At 34.1% G+C, this 26529-nt stretch overlaps 1 protein-coding gene across 2 annotated transcripts in view; it reads right to left on the bottom strand.

The window, feature by feature from the left end:
* Positions 1-26529, bottom strand: part of KCNN2 (potassium calcium-activated channel subfamily N member 2) — a 442874-nt gene that overhangs the window by 263189 nt on the left and 153156 nt on the right. For both annotated transcript variants that reach the window (XM_063810585.1, XM_063810584.1), the window contains exon 2: positions 14403-14488. The gene's annotated coding sequence lies outside the window, so the exon portion shown is untranslated. The remainder of the gene's footprint in view (positions 1-14402; positions 14489-26529) is intronic.

The following is a 26529-nucleotide window of genomic DNA, read 5'->3' as shown; positions in this document are numbered from 1 at the left end:
CAGCCTTCTCTCTCCCTCCTACCTTATCTCCACCTTCAGGTACCAAATAGTCTCCAATGTCCACAACTGCATAGGTACACACAGCAAAGCCACTTGCAGGACATGGCTTGAAAGATACTAATCTAGGTCAATTCCCTCAGTTTCTGGAAGTTCTAGGGGCTTACATGTCTTGCCTAGGTAGGTTCTTTTTCACACATAGAAAGCAAAACCAGGGCATTTTTTTTTCTGTGGGGTGTGTGAGTGTGTGTGTGAGTGTGTGTGTGTGTGTGTGTGTGTGTGTGAATTTTGACAACCCACATCAGGAGATGGAAGTTTGAATCTACCAGATGGTGAAGTTTTTGAGAGAGAGTGTTGCAACAATTGCTTGTCGTACTGGCAATCAGTTTGGTCTTATTTTCAAGAGCTGAACAATCACATAGCTCCTGTGATCCAGATATTCCATTCTTAGAAATATATCCCCAAGAGAATCCCTTGCACATGTATAGCAAGACTTATGTTCAAGACTATTTTAGCAGCACTGTTCACCACAGAATGAACCTATTGTGAACAGTGTTTTTCCTTGGGAGGCTTGATGACTATGATGTGGTATATTTTACCGAAAGTTACATTGAATAAACTAGTAACGTGCAAAATATGATGAATCTTCGCAAAGTACTATGAAAAATTAAGTCCCAAAATATTACGTATAGCATAGTATCCTTTTCCATAAACACCAAATAAAGCAAGTATGTGTATATATATATGTGTGTACATGTACACAGGTAATATACATAATACTTATACAAGCAATGAAAAAAATATTTCACATTTCACATATATCCAAGCAATGAATATATATTACACAAATAGAAAGAAAAACACGTTAATGATAAACACAGGAGTCAGGATGATATTGGCCTGGATGAAGGGGGGCAGCAAAATCAGTTGAAGGGCATACATATGGCCTAATGTCAGTCATTATTTCCAAGATCTCAGCTTTTACTTTAGTAAAAGGCAAAAGCTTTATAGGATCTGAAGAGAAACCAGAGTATAGCTTTTACTTTAGATTCTGGATTCATGAGTACTCATTATTTTAGTAGCTATATGTGGATCAACGATGAGCATATGATCTGAACCTAGAATTGTAACACAATTCTAACTGTAATTGAATTGTAATTGAATTCGAAGCCTAAAGTCTAAAGAAAAAAAACATAATCTTTAAAAACCCAAACAAATTTTAGGACAAAAAAATGAAGGAAAAATTTATTTTCTTTTCCTTCTATAAGTACACCAACTACACACTTCGCTACGTTTGGTTTGGATATTGAAGAGAAATCTAGCCATTATCTGCCACCATTGGTAGCTTTTGGAAAGACAAAGAACTATTCTAGGAGAACTAAGACTGCAAATGGTAAATGATGCCTAATTTAAGAATAACAATGGACTACCACAACCTAAAGAGGAGAAAAGTATATATGACACACTCAATTATGGCTGTTAAAATATACATATACAATACATATACTCACATACTCCTCACCCAAGGAGGAAGATAAAATGGAACCAGAATGGTTTAAAGTAGGCAGCCTTCAAATGCTTCTCACTGATCGCTGCATAGCCTCAATACTAGCACAGCACACTTACACTGACTAGTTTTCTCCCCCAACCAGCTGAGTAATCTTCAGCAAATCATCCGGCCGTTTTCATACTCAGTTTCCTCATCAGCTGTGAGTGTTAGGAAACAAATCAAAGTATTAGTACAGGGTCTGAGACTTAATTGCTTCTTGGAAAATGTTGATTAAATTTTAATCTCAAAGTAGATAGTAAGGAAAAGAAGACTTTTGTGATGTATCTTCAGTGATGTTTTAAGCAAGCTACATTGTGTACTAGAGATTTAAGCCCTTTAAAAAACGAACAGTTTAGCCTCACTCCTATCTCCTTTCTTAACCTGTTCACCCAGAAACATAGCAAAAGCACATGTATACACGTTGGTAATATAAATGGATAGTTTCTAAACAAATGCTAATGTATAGTTCTAAACTATACAAATAGGTTTCCAATGTATAAACTATACAGTAGGCTTTCCATTTATGAATCAGTGTTCATTTATAGAATATCTGAGTTTTCCGAATAATTATTTTGTTTTATTTGACACTGTTATAATTAAGGTGATGAATTTCATCATTTTTAACGCTAAAGTTCCATTAAAACATTTACTAAAATTAGGGAATTTTTAAACCACGGAAACTTAATTGCATTAATTGTCCTTTCTCACCCTCAAATGTTTTATAATGAAACTAAATAATGGATGCAATAATGAAGCAAAGGACAAGTTGGATTTGCATATTTTATAAACATGCTCAGGACAGTGACTGTGCTACTTTGCCTCAAATGGTAGTTAGGTTAATCATGTGTTTATGAAAGAGAAAGCACAATTTCCTCAGGCCACAGAGGTGCTCAGAGAGGTGACTTTGAAATGATGTCCTCCTAGATGTCTTCCTTTGCTCTCATGTGGGAGATGAGAAAACAAAGCTTTCAAAAGAATATTCATGTTCACAGAAAGCATAACTGTGAAACTGTTAAAGCAGTTTCCCATAGCCCCCAAAACGGGACATAAATATGTTTAATTTACTGAGTGCTAAAGGAGATAGATACAGAAAATCCTCTCTGAGCTCTAACTCATAAAACATACTGAACTTGCTTAACCAAATGAAGAGTATCTTCAAAAGGATTTAAAGAGGCCATTCCCTTTGATCAAGTTTTGCTCTCTAAGTCAGTTCCAGGGAGGCCCACAACTCTCTAGGTTGGCAGCCATCCTGCTCTGCTCCCTAAATGTTTCCCCGAGAGTAAGCAGAATCCTGTCACTAGCTACTCTGCCTCACTCCCCTCTTCTCCACTCTCCACCTCCCGTTTACACACATATACCTGAGTATGCAGATTCTCAACAACCGTGAAGGAAGCAGCACAGTGTATTTTTGGAACAATGTTCTTCCAAACAGTGTCTTATTGGGTGAAGGATCTATGAATAAAGAAATACCCCAAATTCATTTGGAATATGTTTTGCTTGATATACTGCATTAGTTCAATATAACGGGATAACAAGGCCCTTGAGAACAAAGAAAAATGGCACATGAGCAAAGAAGAATACACTACATGAAATCCTAACAGAATTGTAAAGTTAAAAGGAAACTGTGCATGTCTGTCTCAGTCCAACCTGCATCTGAGAAGAAAAATTTACCATCGCACATCGCACAAGGTCAGTCTTCTCTGTTTATTGGAAATTCTGATCTTACATGGTTTGAGGATGAGAGACAGAAAAAAATACATATGACTTATGAAAAACATTGTCAAATAAGGTTAAGATTCAGAAGATAAATGATATGTCTGAAAATAATCTAGAGTAGGATTCAGAAGAAAACTTCCAGGAACAGTTTGATATCCTCAATAAAGTTCAAACAATATGGTTGCTATGAAATAAAAGGAGACTGTTATAAATAACTAGGTGAGGAAAAAATCAAATGAATGATATAAGGATGAATTGCTAACCAAAAAAAAAAAGCTAGAGCCAAGTTAAAATTCATGTTGAAGGCTATAGCAAGAAGTGTTGATTCTAAGGAATGGTAAATGAATGAAGTATATATAAAATAAAAGCTCAAGTGTCATCTCAGAACTCAAAAGAATGGGACAAAACTAAAATAATGCAAGAGAAGATGACTGATACAGAGGATAGGGAACAGAGAAGAAAAATGGAAACAAGTAGTTTTCTTAAAGATAAGAAGAATTAGAACAAAAGAAATCAAAGATAAAGCACACTCAATATTTTTGGAGCAAATTGCAAAGTCTCATTGTGTTCTCATTGTGGTTAATCTTAATTGATTAAAATATGCCCATTGGTAAAATTTTAAACTATAACAATGGAGAAAATTCTGATTTTTTTTCACTATAAGAATAAAAGTGCAAAACAATTCTGTATATATCTGTTCAGGAAAAAGAAAGCGGTTTCCCACAAAAGACCAAAACTAAGTTGGCTTCAGACTTTTTTCACCGTATTATAAAACAGAGTCGAGGGAGAAACATGTAAATGATCAGGAGAGAGTGTTATGGTCCTACTGAAAAACAAAAAACAAAAGCTGTCTTTTTTGTGAATCAAGGCAAAATACATCCTTAGATATATATGAGTGATCAGAATATATGTTATTTGTATGTTAATATACCTGAAGAGGTATCCAATTGACCAAGATGTAAAACATGATCAAATATGCAAAGTTGCCTATCACCTTAATAAAAGGACTGTTGCAAGCAGTAAAACCAGTTTTAAAATCCAAGAGACTAAATTATTGTTGTATCTGTTAAAACAAGAAACAATATAAAAAATTACCTCCAAAAATCAGTAATAAGCATTATTTCTTTCAAAACCACCCTCCTGCTTCCATGATCAGCACCACTAATCAATCACGGACCTCTTTACTGCTGACATCTTAGGAAAACCCAGAATTCTGAGTATAGTGTTCCATGCCATCATTATCAATAAATTGGAACTGGACTTTGAGATAAAACTTTTTGACACCACAAAGTTAAAGAACAACACTTTTTAAGCTAGAGAAGACAATTCAATGGGGATTATTTATTTAAAAGTTTAACAAATGAGATCATCAAAAGATGAAAATAGGTAAGATTTGGAAAAACTTTTGGTTAAGCCTGATATATTGCCAAGTACTCATTATCGTGAACGCAGGTATATGTTCTCATAAATACATAAAAAGACCTGCTTGTAAAGAGGAAATTATAAGGCTGGAGTACATGTGGACAGACTGGAAGGCAATATGCAAATCTTAAAATATTACTGATGGTTACCAGTGATTATTTAGTTTTTATTTTTTAATGTTATGTTTATAATTTAGAAAGGTAGAGAAGAAAGTACTATATGATTTAAGATGGACCATTAATTTTTATACATTTTATAACACTAATTTAGAATTAAATTTAATGTTATAAATTGTGGAGTAAATAGGACTCATGACCTGTTCTCATCCTATTTCTAACTCAGACGAGACCATTAATCCTCTATTCAATGAAGTCTCTTGCCTGAATAATTTACTCCTATGTGCCACATTCTATTTCAACTCGAAACAATCAAAGTGAAGCCAAGTCACAGATTCTCAGGCCCAAACAGTGGGACAGGGACACTGGGATTCCCATAATTTTTGCAATATTAGTTATCTTGAGAATATCAATACTGGCCTCAAAAGTTAAAAAAATCAGTAGATTAAAAGTATATTTTTAAAATGAATTCAACGCTTTGAATTCAATTCATTTAAACTGATTTTTGCCAAGTCAGATGCTAATAGCTTCCAATCCAATTATCCCACAGATCTGTCTACCTGTAACAGCCTAATGCCAAGTAGAAGGTTTTAACAGAAAAAAAAAACAAGGCATTTTATGGGAAGACAGAAATTGAAGAAAAGGATAGAAGTGATTAAGTCATCTAGTGATGGACATGGTTTTGGAGGATTTACCTTTCCTAATTACATAAAATTCAGTCACCCAGCACAGCCTAAATTTTCCCTTAATTGGCTGTCATAGTTTTCATACTGTCACTGGCAAACTTAATTTACACTTGGGTTAGAAAAATCTTAGAAGTAAAAGATGAGTAAATGTGGCCATGGTGATCACTATCAGCATAAATGATCACAGTATCATCTACCATCATGTAAACACACTTAAAATCAAAGAACAAAATTTTTCCCAGGAACTTTAAAATAAGAATATCACTACCCCTTGGGTCTATCATCGTCAGTATCTCAGAAATGAAGAATCCTGCTTATCCTTTATAATCTAATACTTATCCTTAATCTAAACTTATCCTTTATAATCCTGTGTTATAAATAAATACATTTAAAGGACAAAATTAATTACTAATATATCTCAAAAGAAATAATACAATCTCTTAGTTGTAGGTCAAGCTCCTTAACTTCTATTGTGTGTTTGAGCCATTTCTCACCTTTAGGTCTATTCGTTTTAACAGTTTGGAGTATTTATCTAATAGACCTGGCATTCAAACCAAGCAAAAAAAGAAAGGCTTCTGTTACGTGTGTTCCAGCTGTACAATGCATCTAGTGCAGGCTTAAGTCCATTTCTAGGGTTTGTTTCTGTTTCAGCCTCTCCTTCCATACTTTTGTTTCTGGCTCTAAACTGGAGACTTATTTCTCTTTGTCCCATTTTCACCACATTGCCATATTTTCAAAGGTCCAGTTGCTTGTTTTTCTTATTAGTACCACAACAGTAATTAGACTTTTCCCAATAATTAAACCTGAACAAAATAAGGTTTCTTTTGTTTTCTTTAAAAAATTGTATGTAAATTTTAATATGTATTTGAAATATATTAACATCTATAATACACATATATTTTAAATACATACTAATATTTACATCTAATTTTTTAAACAAAGCAAATATATATGAACCTGGTACTCTGATGTGTACTAAATCAAATAATCACCAACATAATTTTTTAAGGAAAAACTTTTAGAATTTTCAAACATTTGAAAGAATTTCAGGAACTTATGTTTGAAAAACAAGAACATGCAAGATAGTTAATATAAAGATAAAAGTAAGAGTCTTTTAGGAATAAGGAGAAAATAATCAGGCCAGGGGAGATATAATTGTTGTATCTGAATACTAAGTTAAAAATTGAGAGCTCCTAGATAATAAAAGCAAAAAAGAAAATGTTAAAAAAAAATAGCAGGGATCTTACTAGATAATAAAAGAGAACAAGCTAGTAATTCAGGAGATAGACACATTTTCCAGAAATTAAAATTCCAGAAGAAATCATTATCATATGACTCTCTATGAAACTGAGCACTGAGTAACATAATGGAAAATATCTTTGCCTAAAGTTCTGAAAAATAATCAAATTTGTTTTAATTTTTAGTACAATCATAAATTTTATAGCTTTACTGCTTCCATCCTTTAATTTAACCTAACTAATTAATCAACACAATTATTTAAATAAGCAAATTAAGTTAATTACTCTTTGAACTATTTTACTGTTAAATTCAGAAACAATCTAATGTTTTTAAAATAGTAGAATCATTAGGTAATATGCCATGAAAGCAATGATTTATTGCTATAATTGTCTTTTATTTTTGAAAGCAAAACGCTTTTAAGGAGAAAATATAAATGACAAATTTTATGTGTAACAGAAAAACATGATACAAACCTTACATCATAAGAATCCAAAAGCCACTATTAAAAAATCATGTATGTGACTGACAACATTCTGAACTTTCTCAACTTCTAATAAAATTATGAAGAAGTCATAATCTGAAAATCATGAATACATACTTTTCAAGTAAGGGGCTGAGTGAGAAAGCTCAACTTATATATCAGAAATGGAGAAACATAAAGCAAATTAGTGTAACTGCAATTTCAGGCACAATTTTAGTTCTGTGTTTCAATAAAAATTTTCCAGCTTTTCCCAGTTACTGATATTACTGCATTTTTCCCAGAAGCAGACTACATCATAATAAAACTATTTTATTTCAAAAAATTAGATAGATGGTTAAAAGTTATACATTTTAAACTGTCTGCTTTTAAAATCTGTTTGGTTGACAATATTTTTAAATTTGAAATGCAGTTGTGAAACTTAGTTTCCTTTTATTATTTTCATAAATGTAATATTCAAGACTTTTTTTTCTACTCTACATGCTGTTACATAAATCTATTGTTTACTTCATGTAACAGAACCTCAAAAGTAAATGAGATGTTCTTCACTTTTGAGACTTATATTAAAAAGGGAGTCTATATTTACTAATTTTTCAGTTGAAAGAGAATTTGATTCTAATAACTGAAATGACATCTCAAGACTGAAATTTTATTGTTCCTTAATACCTGAACACCAAATCTATGTCATTGTTTTTCATCATTCACCAAATTATAAGCATTCATCAATGGGAATTCAATTAAAGCTTGGAACTTCATCATCATCTCCTTCTTCTTTCATCATCATCATCATCATCATAGTCATCATCATCACTCATTGTTTGGCACACAGTAGGCACTCAAATGTTTACTGAATGAAGGAATGAATCAACATATATTCACCTTCTATGTCCCAACATATATTCACCTACTATATATATATACTCATATATACTCTTCATGCTTACCTTACATGTATATGTTTAATGTTTACTCTTCACTGCAACCTTGCTATTTAGGAATTATAAGCCTTCTTTACAGGTGAGGAAAGGGTACATGGGCTTAATTCAGAAATAATATCATACAGCTAAGAGTGAAAGAACTAGGTTTCATACTTTTTTTCTGATTTCAAATTTTATTACTTTTCCACTAAGCCTGCTATGAAAAGCATTAAGGTACTTATGGTAATTACTCAATTCAATTAAAAATTCTGTCAAGTGCAAGGCACAATGATGGTGCTCTGGAGGACAGAAAAATGAACAGACATAGGCTCTGTCTTCAAGGAATTTATAATCTACTGAGAAAACAAGTTGTATGGGCAACTAATGATGTTTTTAAGGTGGAAGCCAGAAGGGGGTAAGAGTAAGAGTACAACAGTACGGGGTACTGTAGGGCATGAGTAAAGGAGAAAGCCACTTCTTTAAGCAAGCGGATCTAGGGATGCTTTATGAATAAAAAGGAATTGGAACTAGGTGTTGAAGAGTAAATACAACTTGACAGGTTATATTTTTAGGAGTGAGAACAGCAAAAACAAAAGTAAGTAGATAGGAAGACATTGGCACTCACTCATTCCTTCATTCTTTCATTCGCTTATTAACTGCTATAAATATCGGGCATAGAGCAAGTTGGTCAAAGTCCCTGCCTAAAAGAGTGTACATTTTAGAGGTGAACAAAGTAAGATACCAGAAAAACATAAATGATTAAAACTTTTCAGACAGTAATAAGAAATATGAGTGAATTAAAATAGTCTTTTGGACTGAGTGGTCAAGAAAATAAACAGCTTAATCAAAAGACACAGAAGTATTTTGCTATTTAATCCACTATATGAAAAAAATCAAAGGGTAATCCACAAAAATTAGATACTCATTTGTTATTTGACCCATCAATATTTCTTTTTTTTTTGAGACAGAGTCTAGCTCTGTTGCCCAGGCTGGAGTGCAATGGCGCAATCTCAGCTCACTGCAAGCTCCACCTCCTGGGTTCAAGGGATTCTCCCGCCTCAGCCTCCCAAGTAGCTGGAACTACAGGTGCCCACCACCATGCCCGGTTGATTTTTTGTATTTTTAGTAGAGATGGGATTCACCGTGTTAGCCAGGATGGTCTCGATCTCCTGACCTTGTGATCCGCCTGCCTCATCCTCCCAAAGTGCTGGGATTACAGGCATGAGCTACTGCATCCAGCCAATATTTCTTTACATGACAGTTGCTTAATAACTTTTATTATTAACAATAGTGACAACAATAAAATTTGCATAATCAGAATAAATACAGCTACTATAAAACATTATGCACCTATTTTAAAAAATGAATTAGATCTCTCTTTTTACTGACCTCAAGTGATGGTTATGACACATTGTTAAAATAAATGGCAAGTGGCAAAATCATATGCATAATATGATAGCATTGAGGAAAAACAATTATATCAAATGTTGTGAAGGTATAGGAAATAATCACTTTTAAAGAACTGTTGTTAGAATATAAATTGATAGACTGTACTGCAGAGAATTTGCCAGTATCTATCAATGCTAAAATTGCTCATATAATGTGATTCAATATTGAAAAAAATAAAACACTCTAAAGGAGTATATGTACTCTGCATTTTAAGAACATTTAATCTAAGGTTTCCTTTAGGTTAAAACGTATTTTTTTTTAATTAAATGTATTTGTATACTAACCTACTGAAGAAAACAGGAATGCTTTCTCTTCTTTCGACCTGGTATTTCCCACTCTGCTCTTCCTTTAACCCCTGACTCACTATTTCTTCTGGTGAGATCTTTGGGGATTTTAGTCCCAGATAGTTCTTTGTTTTCAATAAACCACAGTTGTATGAATTTCACTACATGCTTTATTGATTTATTTGCTCACTAATCTATGTCCCTCTTCAATTCATTTTGTTTTGCCAAAGGACAAGCTTAAATATTCATTTTACAGAATACGTGGATGATTATCTTTCTGAATTTTGGCATGTTTGTTAAGTCTTACTCTATATTCATACTTAAATGCTAATGTAGCTGGCTATAAGGATTTAGGTTCAAAATCAATTCCCTCAGAATCTGAAATTTTGTCCCTTTTAGAATCTCTTTTTGGTAAGTCTTATAAAAATTTGATTTTCTTTTTTTTTCTTTGTAGATAACTTGGATTTTTTTCTTTATCCTTGGTGTTCTCAAAATTTGCCTTTTTATGCTTAGACTAATTCATTCATTTGATAAATATTTATTGAGCACCTACTATGTATCAAGCACTGTTCTGTGTGCTAGAGATATATCACTGAACACAACAAACAAATATATGTGTCTTTTGTTACTTAATCCACTGGTGACTTGTAATTGGTGTTTCACTCTGAAAATATTTTATAAATAATTGCTGTGATTATTTCTTCTATTCCACCTTTTCTGTTCTATGTGCTTGGAATGCTTAGAAAACAGACACACTGCACCTTCTTGATGCTTCTTCTATATAATATAAATTTTCCATCATTTTTAATATCTGTCTTAGTCTCCATAATGGAGAAACCTTTGACTTGCTACTCATCAGTTGTGTCTATTTTTGGATTTAAGAGAATTAATTAGATCTTTAAATTAATTAATGAGATCTTTAAATTTCTACCACCATATTTAAATTACAAAGTTACCTACATTCTTCACATAATGCCTTACTTTTTATAGATACTACATCCTTTCTTCGATATCAATTAAAGCTTTTAAAATACTTTGTATTTAGTCAAATAACCTTTTCAGGTATAAAGTCTTCTATTTGTTGAATTTGATGACTGTTCCTTATAGGGATAGATTTTCTCAGGCAATTCTTGCTTGTCTGGTCATCTTTCTGTTCCTGCATCACTGTTTTACTATCTAGAATTAGAAAGTTTTACTATCTAGAATCTATAAGAAACTCAAACAATTGAACAAGCAAAAAACAACCCCATCAAAAAATAGGCAAAAGACATGAACAGACACCCTGGATGTCACAGCATTCTAAGGAGCTAACTCATCAGGCCTCAAAGCCTACACTCTTCACTTTATCTTGATGGCAAGCTGTAACAGCCCATGGCTCAGCACAACCGGAGAAGAAAAGGGAGGCTGACTGGTTCTCAGGCTCAGAAAATAATTACACTACTACTGAGCCCAATGTTCCAGAAACCTCACCTGCCTTGAATTCATTGACTTTGGGCTTAGAGTTCTCCAGAGATCACTCCCACATCTCCAGCGGGATTCTGTTTTCTTTTGTGCTCTGCCTTTTCTATAGTGTTCTTCTGCAAGAAGCAAATCCATGTTCTTTTCCCTAATTATTCCTGTCATGAATTAGTTTTCATTACATAATTAAGATTTAGAATCTAAAAAATATATTTAAGCTATCTTAAAAGACTTGTGGAAAATACATGCATATGTTTAGCTATCAACCTTTATTCAACTACTTTCTTTTCACACTCCATTAATTCAGCAAGAAAAAATATTTTCTAAAAAATGGTTACTTTTATCTAAAATATGGAAAACCAAAAGTATTGAACATATCCCTGATGAAATAATAATAGAGAAGGCAGGCAAAACAAGTAAGTTTTATTTTGTTTTTCCCCATATTCATTGTTAAGCTATCGTCTCTTCGATTCAAATCCATTTTTCCTTATTTTACCTTTTGGACTGGGACTCTGAAAACCACAGTTCTGTGGTCAGCTGAATTACTATTAGGCTCTACCAAAAGGGGGCACCAGAGAGAGATATTAAAATGCTAGAAGAGAGAGAAAGAATACTTTCCCTCTAGGCTGTTTCCTGTTCCTGTTTTGTTTCCTGTTCTCAGCATCACTGAACACTGTTTCACCCTGGTAGTAGCTAGTTGTTCCAATAGTACAACTGATTCTAGTTTGCATTTTTTTCAACAACCATAGAACCAACATTGTTCTGCCCCCTCACAGGCCCCAGGTGCTGCCAAATGGGGCCCCCTTCTTCAAAGGTTTGGGTCCTAGCCCCACACAGCCCTTCTGTTGCATTTCTGAGGCAGCATCACAACTCAGCAACACCCCTTCCTCAGAAGTTCGTCTTAGTTCATTGAGTCCTTCATCCAAGCTTCTAAACTTTAAAAACCAACCCTAGCCTCATCCTTTTATTCCCCAGCCTTATAGATGCTCTGTGAAAGATGTAGTGTTGTCTTTTTTCAGGTTGTCAATTCCTGGCTGACAATTCTTTGTATTAAATTCTCTTGTAAAAACAATTGCTGTGGTTTCTATCGCCTAACTGGACTCTGAAAAATACACTTCCCTGTCTATTTTGGCTGTCTGTGCATGCCCAAGGAGACTCCTGTCTTAATTTCAAAACCATTAATTTTATTAAATGTGAAAATGATCATCATATATTATTTATATATTTTACTGAAATGTTTTCAAATATGGCTAAAGAAAAACAGATATGGGTCTCCTTCTTGGTCATAATCTCAAAGCAGTTCAAGATGACTTTGAAAGGGAAAATAAGCATTTCCAAAAGATTTTTCTCCAAACAAGTTTTTCTGAAGCTGCAAAGAATCAGAATCCTCACTGTATGTCTTTGGAAATCATTTCATTCCATGGGTTACTTTTCCATGCAGACCTTCAAAACTGTTAGTGTCAAACCATGGATGCTATCAATTGACATGTATTTGTGCCCAGGTATTGATATTTCTTTAACTCTTGACCTAAATTATATATCTTCTTTTAAACATGTAGTGCAAGAACACAAAAAATATTTATTAGGTTTACATTTTGTCTTGTAGAAAATCAATGAATGCTACTGACTGTTAGTAGTCAGAAAGATGGACAGCATGAAAGCAGAAGAGACCTCAATAGAGATTATGAGAGATGGCATTCATCTGCTGCCCTAAGATTAAGCGTTTAAATATAAACAGATACATTCTGTGGCAGCTCACTCACAGCAAGTAGTCACACCACCAGTTTCAATAATCAAAAACTGCAGATGAAAAGGTAACACAGCATACACAGAACCTGGACTTTTTAAACAGCTGACTTATTAGGAAGTACCAAGTGAATGCCTATTTTGAGACCAAGATCACCTTTCACCAAAAGCCTAACTTTTAACATTAATGTCTCATTCAGCTTCTTTTTTTTAATCACTGTCTTATGGTAAAAACAAACAAGGGATATGATTCCCTGCGCTGAAATTGTGCCAAACCCACAGCTTAATTGAGGAATAATTGACATTCCCATCCGATAATATGGTATAGTTCGCAAATTTTCAAATCAACTTATTTGCACACTGAGATAGATGAAAAATGCAGCTTGCCATTCTTGAGCACTGTCATTCACATATCAATCCCCTAATGACTTCATGGTCTCAGAATCAAATATAGCCCTAAAGTATTTTGGGGAAGGCCCTCAAATACTTAGTTCAATTTTTTGATATTCATTGCCTGTCCATGAAGCCCCTTCTGGTATGGTAGTTCTAGGCAACAGTCACATCAAAAAAATATTTTTGAGGCTGCCTTTGGTACAGTGTGCCTAACGATACCATGCAAATATTGTTTACTAGGGTCTTACAGCTTCCTGCTGAGAGGACCCTGCTTACGTCCTTAGATTTTCTCTGGTCCCCCTCATTTACTCCCCTTTTTATTCCTTGCTTAATTTTTTGAAAGGAACTACAGGAGACCTTGCAAACTATTTTTGCATTCTGCTTTGGATATACTTTCACTGAAGCATTAAATGTTTATCTGGCAACTAGACAATGAGGCATATAAGTAAAAGAAAAATAAATCTCAAACATATTATCTAGCCATGCACGTTAACTTGTTTTAACCTCAACTTCTTGGTGAATTAGTAAGGTGTATTTCATCATCCTCAGTTTCAATGAGAAAACAGGGTCGAAAGAAGCTATAGTATTTTGTTCCAGAACAAAGATTAATTAAAAGTAGAGCTAAAACTACGCATATTTTCTGATACTTAATCTCACCAAAATGCTATCTCTCATCAAAAACTATTCTTAAAATTCAAATGAAAATACATTTGTTTACTGGAGAAATATTTTTGTGTGCCTATTATGTTTTCTTAATGCAGTGGTGGTGGGCTAGTGAGAGAAATAGGCAGGTAATACATAAAAAAGAATGAATCACTAAACTGAAAATAGTTTAAACTATAGGCAGATAGTTTAGTTGAAATAAATTCAGCTGACCTAACTTTTGTTTTCAATAAAATCACTGATTTATATTAGAACTAAATGTACATATTTTACTACTATTTTTACTCACTGCTATTGCTTATATCCCACTCCATTCCTTAGATTCATTTTTCCTCTTGCTGGAGTCCATCCTTTTGTAGTTCTCTCAGCAAGAATCTGTAAGAGGTAAATTATATTAGTCTTTGTTCAAAATTTGTTTCATTCTCTCTTTTAAATAATAGCTTTGTATTGTATAATCTGAGGTTGAGTTTTTTCCTTGGCATTTAAAAACTTTATTCTATTACCTCCTAGCATATATTGTCAGTAATAAAAACATCTACAGTCAGCTTAATTATTGCTCTTTTGTAGAAAATCTTTAAAACAATTCCTAGATTCTATCACTTTGCACCTAGGGCCTATCCATGTGCACTTGTGTAATTCTTGCCCTGTACAAAGGAATACAGCTAAGCAAGCAAGTGGGGGCTGAAAACCAGGCCATGGGACACTCACTCAAGTCATGAAATTAAAGAACAGCATCTGCCAGAGGGCACTGTTTTCTATTTCACATAAACGTGTCATATAGGATAGTGGTGATATTATAATGCATACAGCGTTGAATTTATTTTTACTAGCATATTTACTACTTGGGTCACTGTATGAGAATTGTCTTCCTTCAATTCAGAAGAAATTCTCATTAATTCTTCAAATCTTGCCCCTTTCCATTGTTACATTTCTTATTTGAACATATACCAGGAATATGTTGGAACTTTTCGACCTATCTTCTGATCTGAGTCTTTAACTTGACTTTAACTTTTTTTTTTTTTTTTTTTGAGATGGAGTCTAGCTCTGTCAGGCAGGCTAAAGTGCAGTGGCACGATCTCAGCTGACTGCAACCTCCACCTCCTGGGTTCAAGCAATTCTCCTGCCTCAGCCTCAGTGTTTTGCTCTGTGTCTTGCTATTTATTATCTCTTTAGCCATGTTCACTTGTTAATTTTAAAATGACCATAATTTTCAATGCCAGGATTTCTAATTGGCTCCTTTTCTGCTAATCCTGGTATTAAGTCTCATTTGTCTGTTTGTATTTCATAATTCCTTTCTCTTTTTAAAAAAAAATTTCTGTATCCCTTTCAGAATTTTAAAAATACTTATTTTACAAATAGTTTTTGAAAAACTGCTTTAGTATTTGTATTTCTTTGGATAATTTACTTGATTATTGAGTTTATTGGCCCTATTTCATAAAATTTGGCTTTAATCTTCTTGGGTTAGATTTTTTCCTCTCTCCTGCCCATTACCATGGTAAAGTAGCATTTAGATACTTTAAATATATATTTTTAAATATTTTTTCCAGCATTGCTATCTTGAAAGTGTTGAGGGAGGTGTTTCTTAATATATCAATTGGCAATACCATTTTAATTAGAAGTTTCAAATACACATTTCTAATGTATTATTTGTTAAGCCAAGAAGTGGTCCTAAGATATGTTATAGGTTTGGCTTGCAACATTAGCATTCAGAACTTTGTTTTACACGACCAGTTTTTCTAATTGCTACCTGTTTTTTTCTTAAGGTCTGTAAACTAAAAATTATTTCTAAATTTTTTAATGATTGCTTAAGAAATATAGAATAATATGCAACAAAGACAATTTTTGACCCACGAAGCCTAAAACTTTTACTGTTTGGCCCTCACAGAAAAAGTATGCTGATGCTTAACATACAGTTTATCTATAGATGCTATCCCAATTATTTTTATTTTTTGATTATTTTTGATAGACTTTAAAGATTAATTTTAGATTTGCAGTAAAACTGATAGGAAGATGATAGGGACAAGGGCAGAGAAATTCTAGGCAGAAAAGGGCAGATCCCTGGCAAAACCCCACCCTCAAGCCAAAAAGCCTGCAACCACAGCCCGAAGTGAGAACTTATAGCCCTGATTTCCTGCTTGAATGTTACATCTTCCTAAAGCACTTATGGCCCCTCCCTGCCCCATCCTGTGCCTATAAAAACCCCAGACTCAGCTGGTAGATGAGATTACAGCTGGACATTGGAGAGAAGCAACCTGACTTCAGATGGACACCTTGACAGTTTAACTTCAAAGAAGAATCTGGCCAGAGACAGGTGGACTTCAGGTGAGGATTACCTACCCACCCCGTACCCTTTTCAGCTCCCCTTCCTGCTGAGAGCCACTTTCATTGGCAATAAAATCCCCCACATTTACCGTCCTTCAATTTGTTTGGGTGACCTCATTTTTCCTGGATACCAGACAAGATCTTGGGAGCCATGAGTGCAGATACAAAAGGCTGTCACACTGACCCTTTGTCCTTGCTGGCGGAGGGCAGCCACCTCACACAAAAAGGCAAAGGGCCTACTAAGCTTTTAACATTTAAGTCAGCCATGGATGGCAGAGCTAAAATAGCACTGTAACACATGCCCTCTGGGGCTTCAAGAGTCACAGGCACCCCTGCCTGGATGCTGCTGCAGGGCCTGCAAAGAGTTCACTCCCGCTGGTGCCCAAAAGCAGCTGGCTGAATCCCATACTCGCTTACCTACTTGCTCCCTTCCACAAGGAGTTGAGCATGGTGAGCCAAGTAAATGGAGTTTGTTCCTGCCAGTTCCCAAAAGTGCTTGCTCTGGTTCCTGCACTTGTTTGCTCACATGCTCCTTCCCATGAGGAGTTGAGAGTGGTAGGCTGAGTGAACAAGGTACCGTGTCACAAGTCCCATGAAGGTGTCAGAGAAATATCCTGCTTCAAAGGTACTGAGACTTCCCATGTACACCTAGCCCCACATGTGCATAGCCTCCCCGATTTCAGCATCCCACACAAGAGTGGTATATTAGTTACAATTGATGAGCCCACACTGAAACATCATTATCACCCGAAGTCCATAGTTTACATTAGTATTTACTCTTGGTATGTACATTCTATGGTTTTGAACAAACGTATAATGACATATGCCCACCATTAAACAGAGTAATTCACTGCCCCGAAAATCCCCTGTGCTCTAACTATTCATCTGTCCCTTGTGCCAACCCTGAAAATCACTGACCTTTTTGCTGTCTACATAATTTTACCTTTTCCATAATGTCACATAGCTAGAATCATACAGTATGTAGCCTTTGAAGATGGATTCTTCAGTTTAGTAATATGCATTTTAAGTTTTCTCCACTTCCTTTCATGGCTTGATAGCTCATTTCTTTGTGGTACTGAATAATATTCCATTGTCTGGATATACCATAGTTTATTTACCCATTCACCTGCTGAAGGATATCTTTGTTGCTTCCAAGTTTGGGCAATTATGAATGAATAAAGCTGCTATAAACATCCATGTGCAGGTTTTTGTGTGAACAGAACTTTTCTATTCCTTTGGGTAAATATCAAGAAGCACAACTACTATGTAATATAGGAAGACTATGTTTAGTTTTGTAAGAAGCCAGTAAACTGTCTTCCAAAGCAGCTGTACATTTTGTATTCCCACTAGCAATGAATGTTGCTCCATATCCTTGTCAGCATTTGGTATTGTCAGCATTCTGGATTTTAACAATTTCAGTACTTGTGTAGTGGTATGTCATTGTTGCTTTAATTTGCATTTCCCTTATGATACATGATATGAAGAATCTTTTTAAATGCTAATTTGCCATCTGTATCTTCATTGGTGAAGTAATGTTCAGATCTTTTGCCCATTTTTTTAATTTGGTCATTTTCTTATTGTTGAATTTTAAGTTCTTTGTATGTTTTGGATAACAGGCCTTTATCAGATGTGTCTTTTAAAAATGTTTTTTCCAGTCTGGGCTTCTCTTTTTCTTCTTTTGACAGTGTCATTTTCAGAGCAGAAATTTTTAATTTTAATGAAGTCCAGCTTATCAATTCTTTCTTTCATGGATCACGCCTTTAGTGTTGTACCTAAAAAGCCATGACCATACCCAAGGTGATAAAAGATTTGTCCTATGTCATCTCCTACAAGTTTTATACTTTCGTGTTAACATTTAGACAGGTGATTCATTTTAAGTTAATTTAGGTAAACCATGTAAAGTCTGTGTCTAGATTCCTTTTTTTTGTATGTGAATGTCCAGTTGCTACAGCACCACTTGTTGAAAGGCTATCTTCACTTCATTCTATTGTCTTTCCTCCTTGACTATATTTGCTTAGTTGACTACAGTTATGTGGCGATTTTTTTCCCCTGGACTTTCTGGTATGTTCCATTGATGTATTTGTCTATTTTTTGCAAATACTTGATTATCTTGATTACTGTAGATTTAAAGTCTTGAAGTTAGGTGGTGTCAGTCTTCCAACTTTGTTTTTCTTCGGTATTGTGTTGGCTGTTGTGGGTCTTTTGATTCTTTCATATAAACTTTAGAATTAGTTTATTGATATCCACAAAATAACTTAGTAGGATTTTAATTGGGATTGCATTGAATCTCTAGATCAAATTGAATGATGTATTGATGATATTGAGTTTTCCCATTCATGAACATGGAATATCTCTCCATTTATTTAGTTATTTGATTTCTTTCATCAAAGTTTTGTAGCTTTCCTCATACAAGTCTTATACATATTTTGATGGATTTATACCTAATTATTTTATTTTTTGATGCTAATGTAAATGGTACTGCATTTTAAATTTCACATTCCACATGTTCATTGCTGGTATATAGGAAAGCAATTGACTTTTGTGTATTTACCTTGTATCCTGCAACCTTGCTATAATTGCTTATTAGTCCCAGGAAGGTTTTAAAAATTTTTTTTCTGCATAGATAATCACGTCATCTGTGAACAAAGATAGTATTATTTCCGTCTTCTCAATCTCTATACTTTTTACTGCCTTTCTTGTCTTATTGCATTAGCTAGAACATCCAGTGCAACAATGAAAATAAGTGGTGAGAAGGGACATTCTTGCCTTGTTTCTGATCTTAGTGGGGAAGTTTTGAGTATGTTGGTAGCTGGGGGGTTTTCGTATATATTCTCTACCAAGTTAAGGGTGTTCCTCTCTATTACCAGTTTGCTGAGAGTGTTTATATTGGATTTTATCAAATGCTTTTTCTGTATCTATTGATAAATTCTAATGATTTTACTTAAAAAAATCTTGAGTGAAGCTCATAAATTTACCTTTACATAAGAACTTCAGATTCACATGGTCCAATGACAACATTGTGAGATGCCTCATAATATTCATGGGTATACATAATGGTTTCAGGGATTACACTTTTGAGACCCACCAACCTACATTTTCCCAAAGTGTTAACAACTGATTCAAATCCATTAAGCATCCATAGCTGTCACTGATTGCAGAGCCATATGTTAATGTCAATTATCTTCTACGTTAGTCCAATGTAAATACCACACATATGTTTCTCAGACAAAAAAATGAGGAAATAATTTACTTTGTTTTTCATTGTTTCTCATGTTGTTGAAATTCCAAACTGTTTTCATTTCTTGGTGTAGTAATGTTGGACTGATGAGAGAAACAGAAAATCACTGATTAAGAAAAGTGAGTTATTAAATTAAAAACCTTTGGAAACCATAGAAAGGAGAATTCCAGTTGAAGTAAATTTACCAGATGAAAGCTAACATTCTTTTACACAAAATATGTTGAGTTCTATATTATAATTTTTTAAGAAACCAAATACTCATTTGTCCCTGAGGATACTTTGGGTAATCGGCTAGTTCATTAAAATGCTTTTAATTCAATGTGGTAGAGAACTAGGATGTATTTATCTCTTAGTCTTATTCTAGGTACTAAAAACTGCTGACAAATTTTGGCCCAGACAGAAAATTTATACCTACTTTCTAACATAAAGGTGCAAAAGGAGCTTCAAAAATTATTTACAGAACTATTTTCTAAATAATGTGGAGGCTACAGGTGATGTTCATTTAGTTATAAGAAAACAGTCGATTATTGCCATCTTGTCTCTTCCCAGAGGCAGGTGTCCACGGAGTAATCAATGCAGAAACACACAGTGAAAATTTCGATGTGCAGAGAGTGGCTCAAGGAGGGAATGCAAAAGGGGTGTCCGATTTGTAGCATAATTTTATGTCTTGGGTTCTACCCTGATTTATTGATTTAACTATAGCAAGGAGACAACTGTTTTTCAAAGCCTGGAGTCAAGCATGATCCCTTCCTGCCTTAGAGTGTTAGTCCACAAACAAGCTCAAAGGGTTCTGTGTCACCAAGTATAAGGAATATGTTTCACAATGAAAAAAAGTAACTCTCCTTTGTTATTCTTTATCTAGCTACTGGTTTCTTACTCCCAGCTTACTATAAAGCAAATTTTCTGCTTTAAATTCACCCTTTAGAAATTTTCTTATCATTCACTGTGGCAGAAAAGATAAAAGTGATTATGGCTTCTATCCTGAGCTTTGGATCCTGGTTACAGCTGACAACTCTATATTCTAGTAGGAATAAAATCTTAAATGATTGCTATCTTGCTGGCTTCCTATACAATACAAACACGAACTGTGAACCAAGTCCTTTTGACAAATGAAAATATTTCATTAAGCCTATTCAAGTTATATTCTTGACAAAGCAAAACATTCTTGTCACCAAATCAGTACACTCCTCCTCCCTCCTAAGCCTGTGGTTTTGTGGAGGTAACAAGTAAACAATTCCTCTGATCTTGGTTCCAAATAAATAATACCAGACTATATTACTCATTTGGAACCAATGATACTACCTGTTTCTTCTTACCAAAACCACATGAGTATAACCTAAAAGTTATTCATTGATGGCTTTACTAAATTACTCTTTTCGATTAACATTGAGGTTGCTTTTAAAATTTTCGCTCAGGGAAAGTTGTTTTTCGTTGTTTGTTTTATTTAGGTCTTGGATGACTGAAAGGCACTCAGGTTGTAGTTTCATCTTGGCCAAATTATAACTATTGATTATGGTCCCATTAATCCATTTTCATTATTTCATTCTTTGAAAGAAGGCATCTGAGCCATATGGGGAACCCAAAAGAACACAGCAATGAACACAGGAAAAAACCTCAGGAATTGTGGGGAGTCCTCCACCTCTTCTTCAAGCACCAGTGCTACTAGAATCTACCCTTACCTTTGTCAACTTTTTCCTCTTAGTCAATTTTCGATACCTAGCTATTTCCTCTGGGGCTTTGAAATGCCCATGCTTTAGTTGAGTGTTTGCCTAGTACCAAGAATGTAATAATCAATCTGGCTGGAGCAGAATTTAGCTTCATTACCAGGTGTTCATTATTTCTGCTTTTTTAAAAATAAAAAAATTATCATCATCTAAGTCATGGGTGGACAAACTATAGCCCACAGGCCAAATCAAGCCTGTCATCTACTTGTGTAAACAAAGTTTTATTGCATCACAACCATGCTCATTCTCTATACATCGTCTATAGCTGTCTTCATGCTACAATGACATATCTGAGTAATTTCAACAGAGACTGTATGGCATACGAAGCTATTTACTAATGGCATATGAAGCTATGGCATATGAAACTATTCACTAATTACCCTTTTAAGGAAAAGTTTGCTGACCCCTGGTCTAGAATCCTGACATTATGTATTTAGGACTTTCTCTTGCTGCCTGTGTGATGTTTCCATGGCTAAGCTTTCTCATCTATAAATTGGGGCTGGAACCTGTCTCCTAGGATTCTTGTGAGGATGAAATTAGGTAATGTATGTGAAGCACTTAGCTCAGGGCTGGGTAAACACTCAATAAATGTTAGTGTTGTGGGGACTTGATGTCTCATTTGAAGCTTTCTATTCGAACTCTTTCTTGTGAAGCAGTTCAGTACAGAGAACAAGAGCTTTGAACTTGGGTTCAATTCATATAGTAGAGGTTACTACTTGTGCTGTCTTAAGCAACTGTTCTACTTTTCCTCTCTTCTCCCTACAACAGGAATAATGAAAGCTACCATGGAGACAAAGATAAATCCTTAAAACTTTCAAAGACAGCAAGACCAACGGCAATAATAAGAAAAATTGCATGCAATGGACTGAAGATCATAACAACAGACTTAGCCATTGCTGGGAATGAAAAAGAAAGAAAAAAAAATGCTTTCAATATTTTGAAGGAAATAGATTTTTTACCAGAATTCTCTACTTAGCCAAACTATCAACTAAATGTGAGGGTAACATAAAGACATTTCAGGAATGCAAATTATAAAATCACAAAAACAAAACAAAAACCACTCATAAACTCTTTCTTGACAATTTATTGGAGGATGTACTGAATTAAAAAAAAAAGAAGAAGAAACTGAAACAGAAAAAAAAAAAGAGAAACCAAGGAAGAGGGAGATGTGTTATCTGGAGAGATCTGGGAAGAAGATGAGAATTGCAGTGTAGATTTTATAGATTTTTAAATCTCTTTGAATTCCCCATATTGAAACAGCAAATAGGATAAATTAAACAAAAACTCATGGGCAATATCTATAACAAAACTTTGTGACAGTGTATGCCCCAACATCATGAAATATGAGTTCAGGGAAAGAACCACTGGAACAGCAAGACCTGAATATTATCAACTATGGAGACAAAGGAATTTCTAATGGCCTTGAGAGCTAGAGGACCAAAACTTTGATCAATTTTCCATTGGTTTCGTGGTCTCAAATTAGTTTGTAATCTCTTCTTCTCCCTCCTTTTCTTTCCCCCAGCATCTCATTTACAGGGGTATCCATTTATTCCCAGCAGTACTCCAAAGGCAATTCTCCCTCTCTTAATTAATTGCATTATATCTACATTGTAAGAAGATATAGCTTTACGCATGCTACTATAAAAACATTCACATAATTTATCATATAAATCAGAAAAGTTTTGAGGCTCAAAGAGGCCACTACTAATTAGGCCAAGATAAGACCTATAATCTGGACTCTAATGGCAAATTGGATATATGATCATCTTATTTATAAAAATCACTCAGTATTACTACTAAAGGTAAATATATATTTCATGTTTATCACCTGTTCTTACACGGATGTCCTTCCAGTCATTTTGGTCTTCAGAAGCCCATTGTCTAGTAGATTTTGCACGAAGAGCTTATGAAAGCATTTTTTTTTACTTTAGACTTGAAGTTTAGGCAGAGTGAAGAAAAATGTGATTCATATTTTCTTTTTATTAAAAACTTTTTATAACAGCTTTATTGATATATAATTCATTCACTCATTTAAATTACACAATTAATTAGTTTTTAGTACATTCACAAGATTGTTTAACCATCGCCACAATTTTAGAACATTTTCATTACCACTGAAAGAAACTACCCCTACTATCATCACTACACATTTCCACCCAACCCCTAGGCAACCACTAATTTACTTTATCTCTATAGATTTGCCTATCATCAGCATGCCACACCAAGGGAATTATGCACCATGCAATCCTTTGGACTAGGTGCTTTCACTTAACACAATGTTTTCAAGGTTTAGCAGTACTACTGTATGTATCAATCAGTAACTGATTTCCTTTATGGCCAAATAATATTTCACTATAGATTTAGAATAAAGAAAACAAGATTAATATTTGAATGAAAATAAGAGCTGACAAAAAATTTTTAAGTGGTTTCACCAAATGTTTCTTCTTCATTGGCATTATGACTGACATAGTTATCGAATTAAGTATAAGATATACACTTAACATATATTTAATAAATGTAATAAGTACATGCTCACATACTAAAATATATAATATTTTAATAGTATAAAGTGTTGTTATACTTTAATATAAAGGAAATATTTTAATACTTATTTTAATATAAATTTTAATTGAATTAAAATATAGGTAATTCATGAAACCAACCACAAATGGAGTTACTAATATGGAGGAGTAGTGAGCCCAAATAAAAGTCTGAACATTTCTACAAGTAGTAAGGATAGAAATAAGGTATATGCAACCTTTTTCTGTCTATATAGAAAATAGCACTCTCATTAAAGTCATCTTTTAATGTGTCAATTACTGTAACATCTTTTTAACTTTTAGATACAGGGTACATGCACAGGTTTGTTATATAGGTAAACTCGTGCCATGGGTTTTGGTATATAGATTATTTCATCACCCAGGTACTAAGCCTACTACCCAACAGTTATCTTTTTGATCTTCCTCCTCCCACCCTCCACCCTCAGGTAGGTCCCAGAGTCTGTTGTTCCCCTCTTTGTGTCCATGAATTCTCACCAATTAGCTCCCACTATTAAGTGAGAACATATGGTATTTGGTTTTCTGTTTCTGTGTTAGTTTGCTGAGAATAATGGCCTCCAGCTCCATCCATGTTTCTGCAAAGGTCATGATCTCATTCTTTTTTATGGCTGCATAGCGTTTCATGGTGTATATGTACCATATTTTCTTTATCCAGTCCACCATTAATGGGCATTTAGGTTGGTTCCATGTCTTTGCTATTGTAAATATTGCTGCAGTGAACATACTTGTGCATGTGTTTTTATGACAGAACAATTTATATTCCTTTGGGTATATACTCAGTAATGGGATTGCTGGATCAAATGGTATTTCTGTTTTTATCTCTATGAGAAATCGCCATACTACTTTCCATAATGGTTGAACTAATTTACACTCCCACCAACAGTGAATAAGTGTCCACTTTTCTCCACAACCTTGCAACCATCTGTTTTTTTTTTAACTTTTTAATAATGCCATTCTGACTGGTGTGAAATGGTATCTTGTTGATTTGCATTTCTCTAATGATCAGTGATATTGAGCTTTTTTTATATGTTTGTTGGCCACACATATGTCTCTTGAAAAGTGTCTGTTCTGTAACACCTTAAACATTCCAGTTTTGCCAGAGTGAAGGGCCCTCACATTCAGTGAACAAAGCTATGAGCTGCTAGGTTTCTAGATAAGAAATAGTTTAAACCCTTGAGGTCAAGTATATACTAATAAAACAGTGAACATTTCATTTCTAATAATTGAGGCATAAACTATTCACCTCTTTGTGCTTCCTATCGTCATTAATAACTACAATTTGGCTTGATGAGTATTTAGATGCCTTTCAAATTTAAATTTAAAAATTACTATAGCATTTATAGATTAATTTTCACACTTTGGTTTTATATATAGCAAAATTCACTCACATATAATCACAATGGTATATACATGAAAAGAAATATTTTTCTGTGATTATTACTTATGTCAAGGTTGGCTTGCCATAAAGACTACTTTTACAAGCTTGTATACACAGTGAATTCTCATTATTTGCAGCAGCTATATTTCATAAACTCTCCATGAATACTGAATTTGTGACTACTGAAGCACTGCTTCTAGGGGAAATACAGGGTTAGGTTCCTACCAGCCTCCAGTTGCAACATTTTCCTTGACAGCTCAATACATACCATGTATTGTGTGTGTTTCTGCTTAAAGAATCTTTATGTAATATATATTATTGATTCATTAACATTAAACTCAAGAAAATAGCACTAGAACTCATGCCTGAATGAAGCTTATCCAACACAAATATTTTCTCCATAAGGCATATCACAGCCTTCTAGCCCTTAGGAACACTAGGCTTGGGAGCCAGTTTAGACAGCAAAATCACCAACAAAAAGCACAAAAATGCAAAAACTATGCTACTAACCATCCTGTGAAAAGACTACTTGTTTACAGTATAAAAGCTGAAAAAAGAAGCAAAACCTCACCTTGTTTGACCCCAGCTAGGAACACGCACATGAGGCAACTCAAATTTTTTGCTGCTCTCCACCTGTCTATGAACAATAATGAAAGCACTGAAAAAAAAAATGATTTTAGGATCATAAAATTTTAGTGAGTAGGTGAATTCACAAATAAGGAATCTGTGAATAATGAGGAATGAATGTATTTAAGTTAGAGAATGAGTCCACATGAGATCAGAAATTAGATGTGACATTTCATATTTCAGCAATACGCATCCGGGTTTATAGGGAAATCTTATAATTTTAGGAGAAAGAAAGCTGAACAGAGATTTTAGCAGTTAGCTTTTTTGGAATCCTGGATATAAAGTTTCTATATTTAACTTGATAAGTATAATGTCTTCATACAATTATGATGTCAAGACTTTTTATAAACCCACATCCTCGTTCCTCAGGAACTTTTGCCATTGATCCTATAATTTTTTCCAGTTTTCTTAGGTTTAATTACATGTGTCCTATTGATACACATGAAATACAACAGCAGTCCACAAACCTACTGAAATCAGGTGCCAACTTTTTGGTTTATATCCAAATTTTATTTTCCTGGAGAAAGGATCCATGGATTTCACAATATTTTCAAAGAAGCTCAAAAACC

The sequence above is a fragment of the Pan troglodytes genome, chromosome 4 (genome assembly GCF_028858775.2).
Source record: "Pan troglodytes isolate AG18354 chromosome 4, NHGRI_mPanTro3-v2.0_pri, whole genome shotgun sequence".
NCBI classification, from domain to species: Eukaryota; Metazoa; Chordata; class Mammalia; order Primates; family Hominidae; genus Pan; species Pan troglodytes.
This window is presented reverse-complemented; position numbering and strand designations above follow the sequence as displayed.